Below are 8101 nucleotides of genomic sequence, written 5' to 3'. Positions count from 1 at the left end.
CAGAAGGCACGTGAGGGATGGTGTGGCCTGACCCCAATCGGTGCCCTCCCCAAAAGGTGGGATGCTACAACATGGTTTGTGTTACCATTCTCTGCAGGGTTATGCTTGGGAAGTTCAGCCCTTTGAATGCAGCTCCAAAATGTTGAACATTGGAAGAAACGAAGGAAGAGATAACTAGGTGGGGTAGGGAGTTCAGGATGCAGACACACTGGCTACTAACAGGTTTTAAAGCAACCTGCATGGCACAATTGTGCACAGAACAGCCTCACCAGTGCCCCTTTGCAGAAATGGGTGTTGGGAAGTGGTTCCCTGCCATGTTCACCTGGCATGCTGATCCAGCTAAATTGACTTCTGAAAGCCCACAGGCCTCTCTGTGGAGGCAGATGGTGAATCTGTCACTACATAGGTAGTTGTGGCACGTACAAGCTGCTCTACTACTTCTATAGCCCTGTTGTGCAGGCTGTGGGTTTTACTGTACATACCCAGCTCCTTTGCTCCAAGAAGCAGGTGCTAGAACATGACATTTATTTGAATTGACATTTCAGAAACAAGAACTGGGTCTGGGCAAGCCTGTGATCACCTCCTATCACTTCTATAAAAACTCAATAATCTTATGACACTGTTCTTGATGAAGGACATCCTACTGGGAGCAAATGGTGATGCAATGGCTTCGAACCCTGAGGCTCATGCGAAGGTCAGGCCAAGGCCCAAAATACCATTGGTGCAGTGCTGTGCCTCGGGGCTGGCAGTGTCACAGCCATGCAGGGAGGGGACAGTCAGCGGTCATTAAGGGCTGCCGGCAGGACACTTTACAACTCCCGGGGCAGACAGCCTCTTGATTGAGGGAGATAGAGTGCCAGTCAGGAGGGGACGTGGCTCTTCGGGCTGCTGCCTTTACACATGGGAAGGTCCTTGAGAAAGCACGTGCTCCAGGGTCAGTGTTACAGACGGGCCTCAGACCGGCCCCGGGACAGCGAGTGACAGATGAGCTCAGCACCAAGAACATGAATTAGCCCTGATGGTCGGCGAGACCTGAGGCACAGGACAGCTGGGACACCCCAGCCGTGTGAGCAGGCACAGCCCCTGCACCCAGATCATATCTCTGTGCTGACCCCGGGTGTCCAGGCTACGTGACAGTCCAGGGGAACAGAGGGGCTTCCCAGCTCCCAGGGCTGACACCGAGCGCACAGGTCACAACATCGGCCCGTGCTACAGCAGTGAGCCACTTCTGACTCTTCTGTTGCTGTGTCTCCATTTAGGCACGGGAAGAACAGTCTGACTTTTATGCAAGTCCCTGGCTGTGCCTGGAAGTGTCACCATGAAAATGAACAGGGCAGCATGGATATCTGTCCAGCTCGGCAGTCTGCCCTCATCAAAGACAGCACAGGAGAACTATGCCCCATCATCACACAGGGAAAGAAAAAGCTCTCATCTGAGTTTCAGCACCAAAGAGGGGTTCCCATAGCTTCCTGCTGAGTTCTCTGGTGCAGCCGGGGCTCTAGGCAGGGCAGGGAATCCTAAACACCCTGCCTTACACCAGGGAGCCATGTGGTGAGCCCAAGGAAGGCAAATTCTGCATCCACAACAGGGAACCACCTTGCTCTTGGGCTTCTTGGCTCTACATTTGAGCCAGGTAGAGGCCAAAGACAAAGCTGGTGCTTATGCCCTCATTCTGTTTGTCCTAGTTTTCCAAATGGTGGAAGTGCACAAGTCTAAGGAGAAGCTTTGCTAGCACTTGCATGACTTAATCTGCTTCTTGAAATCCCAATCACCCGTTCCTCCCTTGCAGACAGATTTACTGCCTACATCTGAACATGCTCCCATGGAAGTTGCCTGAAAGACCTTTCTTATTCATTCTGTACCTGACTTACTCCGAATTTCAGCCTGTCCTGTCTATTCTTACCTCCTCTTTCAGAACAAAGTGGAAGAAAGTGTCTGCACAGCTGCTATTTGCAGCTTAAGACACAAAATAGGTGCACAGTGGGAGGATCTCTGCTGCCTCAGTGGCAGAGGGGCCACATTGCTGCACACTCACATGTCCCACTCTACAGGCTCCCTCTGTGGGGTGGGCTTACACCTGTAAATCCATCACAGATTTGGACATGGCACTGGATAAAGAACTTCTCTTCCCAGGGACACACATGGTCCAAAGGCAAAAGAGAAACGACCCTTCCCCTCTAAGTAGGGGAGTCCTGAGACGCTCAGGTTTAAGCCATTAGCACAAGCCCTCCTGGAGCTTGTTTGGTGACACATTCTCCCTGCTGAACTTTCTCAACGACTCTCAATCTAAACTGAGTCTGGGCCTGCGGGTTTGCTGCAGGCTGCATTCTTCTCCCGGCGGCTCGGGGGGACACGAGTGAGTCTGGAAGGGAGAAAGATGCCGAAGCGATTATTTAGCCCTTGCTAATGCTCCAGGATGGTTCTATATCCACCTGGGCCTGCAGCAGTGGTCCCAGGGCTTTGCTATCAGACACCATGACGCTTGCAGAGCTCCACTGTGGCCCCCAGATGGGCCAAACCAGCCAGAGCTGCAGGCCACTGGAGGCAAGGGAATGGAAGGGTTTCCCACACATGGTTCCATATCCATCGGGGCTCACCGCAGTGATCCCAGGGAATGCTTTGCTACCAGACGTCCCTATGTTTGCCAAGCTCAAGTGTGGCCACCACATGACACAGTGTACCTACAGATGGACCAACCCAGCCAGAATCACAGGCTCACAGAATTGGGAGGGTTGGAAGGGACTTCTGGAGATCATGTGGTCCAAACCCCCTGCCAAGGCAGGGTCAGCTCGAGTAGGTGACACAGGAATGCGTCCAGGTGTGTTTCGAATTTCTCCAGAGACCCTTTGCTGACACTTGCAGAGCTCCACTGTGGCCACCAGATGTCATGATGTGCCCACAAATGAACCAAACCAGCCAGAATCACAGTCACAGACGCACAGACTGGCAGCTCGAGTGTGGCCACCAGATGTCACGGTGTACCCACGGATGGACCAAACCCAGCCAGAGCTACAGGCCGGAACACAAGTGTTGTGGCTGCTGAGGTTACACGCAGGGAAGGGTTTCCAAGGCATGGCTCTGCATCCATCTGGGCCTGCCACAGTGATCCTGGGGAATGCTTTGCTACCAGACATCCCAGAACTCACTGAGCTCGAGTGTAGCCACCACATGTCATGGCCAGCCAGAGCTGCAGCTTTGGAATCCAAGCGCTGCAGATGCAGAGGTTACACAACTGGAATGGTTTCCACACTAACTAGATGGTTACTTTTGGTTTTAAACAGAGGTGTTGGCAAACAGCTATAATATAACTTACTGTCCTGCTGCCTAAGTTTGGTAATCCTCAACCTGAAATAGTTCCAGTAGCTGGCTCAGTGTCAGGACATAAGTTTATTTGAAACAAGGGAAAAATACTTCCTGAGGTGGCTAGAGAAGAGAGCAGCTGGTAGGATGCCTGGTGAGGAGCAAAGGGCTTCTCGGGCCTGTCACAGCCACGAGTGAGTACAGGAACATGGGGGCTGCCAGGGGTCTGAATTACTGCAGCTGCTGCTGGGAGGAGGCAGTTGGTTTTGGCCCAGAGGAGCAAGCAAAGACAGCAGGTATGGCATTCCAAGGTGACAGCAGCAAGATGCAGGTTAGTTCTCCCCTGCTCCCTCCTGCAAAGCTGCCCCAGAGGCTGCATAAGGGCTGGGGTTGCTGCAGCAGAGGTGAGGACAGAGCAGGCTCTAACACAGTATTTGTGAGGGCAACTGCTCCTTTATCACTAGAAATGGATGAGGCTGTGTCAGCCCGCCCAGATGTACAGGCATATGCCAAAGGTAGACTGGAAACATGCCAGGCTCACTCATCGCTCCAGGAAATCCGCTTGGATAAGAACAAACTTTCTCTGTTGTTTTTTTTTTAAATCTCTCAGACACCTACACTCAACTTGTCATCAGCTGTCTGGAGCCAATGCTATCTTGCATGCCACATGCTTCACTGGGAAGGAAGGGGGTGATGGTTAGGCAACCTATACAAGGCTTCTACTCTGAGCAGCTCAGCTGCAGGTACCCTATTACTCACTCCTCTTGCTGGCAGGCCCCAGGCATAGCTGACCCCCTCTGGACACACTCCCATGTGTGGGAAACAGTCCACAGCAGTGTCTGCACTGGGTGCAGCTGTGCCAGATGCCCCCTCCCCAAGGCTGAGCACTAGCTGTGCTCTCTGAGGCACTCACATCATCTCTGTACTCCCTGACCTGGCCACCTAGAGTCGAGTGCCCCTGCTCTGCACACAGGGCGTGCGAGGGCCTGAGCCGGGCCTGGTGCTTGGGGTGAAGTGCTCTGATGTCACAGCTGTGGGACTTGAGACCATTTCCCGGCAGTTTCATGTACACTTGAGTCACTCTGCCCTTTGCTCTAGAAACCTCCTGTTTGACCTCAACAGAAAAGGCCAAGAGAGAAATCTCCCCCCATTTCTGCTCATACCCCTGCAATGCAGCGTTTACAATGGGGTGGTATGCAGAAATTTTCTTCTGGATTCACCTCTGGTTTAAATGTTCCTAGTGACACTCCCAGCTCCTCATCAGAGGTTTGTGCAGACTTCTGATTGTGCAGATAACTGTTATTCCTTCTTCCCAGTTGCTTCATGGTATGCAACAGGACATTAGTCAAAACAGTTGTTCCTCAGGTAACATGCTTTTTGACCTGTCTACAAATATCTGTTACCTGCAGATTTTCTGCTGTATTTCCCTGAAGAATGTCCCAACTGAAATGTCAGGATAACAGGATGGATGATGTAGCACATCTTTTCATCTCTGAGATGACAGGACTGACAGCAGCTATAAGTCAATGTGAGACCAGGATCTGCACAGAGGATCTTTGCTTTTTCCCAAAGCCCTTCCTTACGTCCAGTCCCCCCTGCCAATAGTGGAAAGCAGTGCTGCTTTCCTTGGAGGATGCTACCAAAGATGTGCTCCCAGTGCCTGCTGTGCCTGGCACTCAGCCGTGTGTGTGAGCTGGCTGAGGCCTGGGGGCTGCCTCAGCTGTCTGCTCCCGTCTGGTGCCCTGACCCAGACCTGCCAGAGGCCAAAATGCTGCCTGGGAGGAAGGAGCCCATGCTCAGCTTCTCCCTGCATCTCTAGCTGTGGTTTTCCAGGCAGATTTCCAGGTGTGTGTGTGTATGTCTTGCATCCGGGCCTCCAAAGAAACCCCCAAGTCTCAGATTCCCCATGAAAGAAAGAGAGGAAGGGAAATCCCCCTTTGAAATGGCTTCTCTCTCAAGAGGTGTCAAACAAAGAGACCAAGGGGACAATGCATGGCTCTGCACAGTCTCCTGGCAAATGAACAGAGGTAACTTGGAAGCTGTGCTTCTGTTTTGCTCCCTTTCTTTCCGTTTGTTTTCCATTTCTACACTATCAAGGTAACTTTTGGCAAAACAAAACTGAGCAAACCCTCTGGCTCACAGCAGGCAGAAGGCGGCACAGACTCAGCTGCCAGGATGGATTGTGCCAGTTGCAGAAGTCAGGCCTCACTCCCCCAGTTGAAAAATTAAAAACGAATTAAACATGCAGCAGGTGTTAATGGAAGGCACGAACCAGCTGGCAAACCACAAGCCTTGGAAAAGGTACAAACCAAATGCAGACAGGAAATCCCCCACCCAGCCAGGACCTGGAAGTTGTCTACACCTGAAGGAGAAGTAAGTGGGGGTGGTTTACTTTAGGTCGATTATTTGCAGATGACTGAGCCTGAGTGACGTTTGTTCCCTTAGTTCTACAGCAGTATTATCAAACGAGTGAAAAACCAGCCCTTGCTAATTCCTGCGACCCCTTTCCTCTGAATGGTTGCTTCTCTCCCCTCTGAAGACCTGATCCTGACCTCCTTGAGTCACTGGCACTTAATCATGATGTAGGTGTCAAAGGAGCACTCCTGCCAGACAGTCTCTACACAGCTGGGTCCCAGTTTTAGGGCATTCAGGCCTGGCTGAAGGATGAGGAAAGGGAATTATGTCCATGAGCTGCAAGGAAGGCTAAATTTCTTGGTGGAACCGGACTGCAGTGTTTCAAGGATTGCTGCTTACATAAAGTGTGTTGGGTCCCACCTTTACTATTCCCTCATGGAGATCCAAAAGCTGAAAAGATTACAGGGCAACAGCCAGAGGTGGGGATTTTACAGATAAGGCAAAACGGTCTTAAACATGGCCAATACTCACAAAGAGGAAGCTGGCTGAGACAACAGTCCCACACTTTTCTCTCTGGAAGGCCAGCTCACCTGGCCTGAATCTTTGCTAGAGTTATACACCTTTTCTGAAACCCACCCACCCACCCTTGTGAGCAGTCCGTTTTTCATTTCCCCATTCCCACCCCTCCCCTGCCCCGCATGCCCTCGTTACTTCGCACTGGCTCCAGATAACTCTACGTGTATTTATCTTGCAGAAACAATCCATCACTTACGTTTTCTGCTTTATTGACCTTCTCCCATGTGGCACCTGGCTCCACTGCAGCTCGCTGTGGTACGTGACCTGCCCGTCCTCCTGCAGACTCTGCCATGGCTCCAGCTCCGCCGCAGCACCTGCAGCCACGGCTCAGGCCCTGCAACACAACGGGGAAGGACCTTCCCCACAGGGGCCAGTTACTCCTTCGGTTGGGAAATGGGAATTCATTTGAATTGTCTGCTGGCAAAGACGGACTGGGCTGGGTGAATTTTGGAGTTCTCTGTCTAGTGGTAGAGATGGGACACAAAACTGATCACAGAGACACTAAACATACACATTTCCACATGGATATTTTTTTTTGGCAGAGAAACCGCTTGTTACAAATAGAGGGAAAAGAATAACTCAAGGCCTCTGAGAGGCTGTGGCAGTGACAAGCTCTGTTCCTAAAAGAGGTATGAGCTTGTTATCTAATTCTTAGTGTACCAAGGGAGCATATTTACATTGCAAAGTGTTCCTGAATTAGTAAGTATTTTTAAAGCTTTCCAAATAAACTTCAAAGCAGGAGCACTTCCCTTTGGTAGGGAAGGGCTGGCTATGAGTGGGAGCTCTGAATGTCACCTGCTAACCACTTCCTTCCTGCCATCAGAACTCTCCCCACGGGTGGGCTTCTCCTGCCTTTTTTTTGTCCTACCAGAAAAGCCTCGTGAAATACAAGAAGGCTCCAGAGGGGGCTCAGAGTAGGCTGCTGTTCATCACCTCTCTCCCAGTCAGTATTACTGGTTTTAGAAGCAGGACTACTACAAGAGGCAGAGGGCTCAGCTCCTTGGCAGCCTGTGGAAGCCGTGGAGCAGCCATTAGATGCAAGGAAAGGCAGGCATCAGCAGAAGTTGCTCAGGGGCTCCCAGCCTGCTGTCCCCATCCCCACCACATTTCCCAGGGCAGGGTCAGACTGCAGGGTTTAACTGGACACCCAGTGTCATTACAGAAACACGTGTCTTTTGGAAACACGACTGACCCTTTGGAACTGACACACCATGAAGGTGAATTCAAGAAAAGCAACCACACATGGCAAATACTTGGGCAATTTCCTCTTGGTACATAATTGCTTGTTTTGTGACCTAAAAACCAGTATTCTTTACAGTCCTTCACAGGGGACAGGTTACCGAAACTATTTATAGCTGCTCTGATCCCTTCTGCAGTGGAGGTGGTGATACATTGATCAACCAGACGTGACATAATTCCTGATGCTGCCATCCCCAGCAATGCCTCGTGTGACCTACTCCTCAGGGTTGCCGTGGGCACACGTTATCAGCCCCATCTATTGCAGACATGGAAGAGGTCCCTCCCTAGCAGAGGACTTGGGAAATGCAGGATACCAGGCATGCTACATTGTGTCATTGGCCCTTGATGAGGGGGTGAGGGAAGTCCATCTCGGCAGTACTTTTCCACTTGCTTTCCTACCCAGGAGCTGGTAGCGGGGCTGTTGCAACACAGGAGCTTCACATGTCACACGGAGGAGCTCCAGTGAGGCTGATCCTTGCAGAGCCAGAGGTCACATGTGGCCTGGAATTCCTCAGTACTTTGGTGGTGCTAATGCACAGGGAGTTATTCTCAGGGATGAGAGATCTCAGGTGTTGCTTCCTTCCAGAAAGTACCTGCAATTCAATTGCAATGACTCCAGATAATACATATT

At 51.3% G+C, this 8101-nt stretch overlaps 1 protein-coding gene across 2 annotated transcripts in view; it reads right to left on the bottom strand.

Moving 5' to 3' along the window:
• LOC108509577 overlaps positions 1-8101 on the bottom strand; it is a 63178-nt gene that overhangs the window by 11283 nt on the left and 43794 nt on the right. For both annotated transcript variants that reach the window (XR_001878645.1, XR_001878646.1), the window contains 2 exons: positions 7870-8063; positions 6428-6565 (listed from right to left, as the gene is read on the bottom strand). The gene's annotated coding sequence lies outside the window, so the exon portion shown is untranslated. The remainder of the gene's footprint in view (positions 1-6427; positions 6566-7869; positions 8064-8101) is intronic.

This window comes from Lepidothrix coronata, unplaced genomic scaffold, assembly GCF_001604755.1.
Source record: "Lepidothrix coronata isolate B3197 unplaced genomic scaffold, Lepidothrix_coronata-1.0 Scaffold373, whole genome shotgun sequence".
Taxonomy (NCBI): domain Eukaryota; kingdom Metazoa; phylum Chordata; class Aves; order Passeriformes; family Pipridae; genus Lepidothrix; species Lepidothrix coronata.
This window is presented reverse-complemented; position numbering and strand designations above follow the sequence as displayed.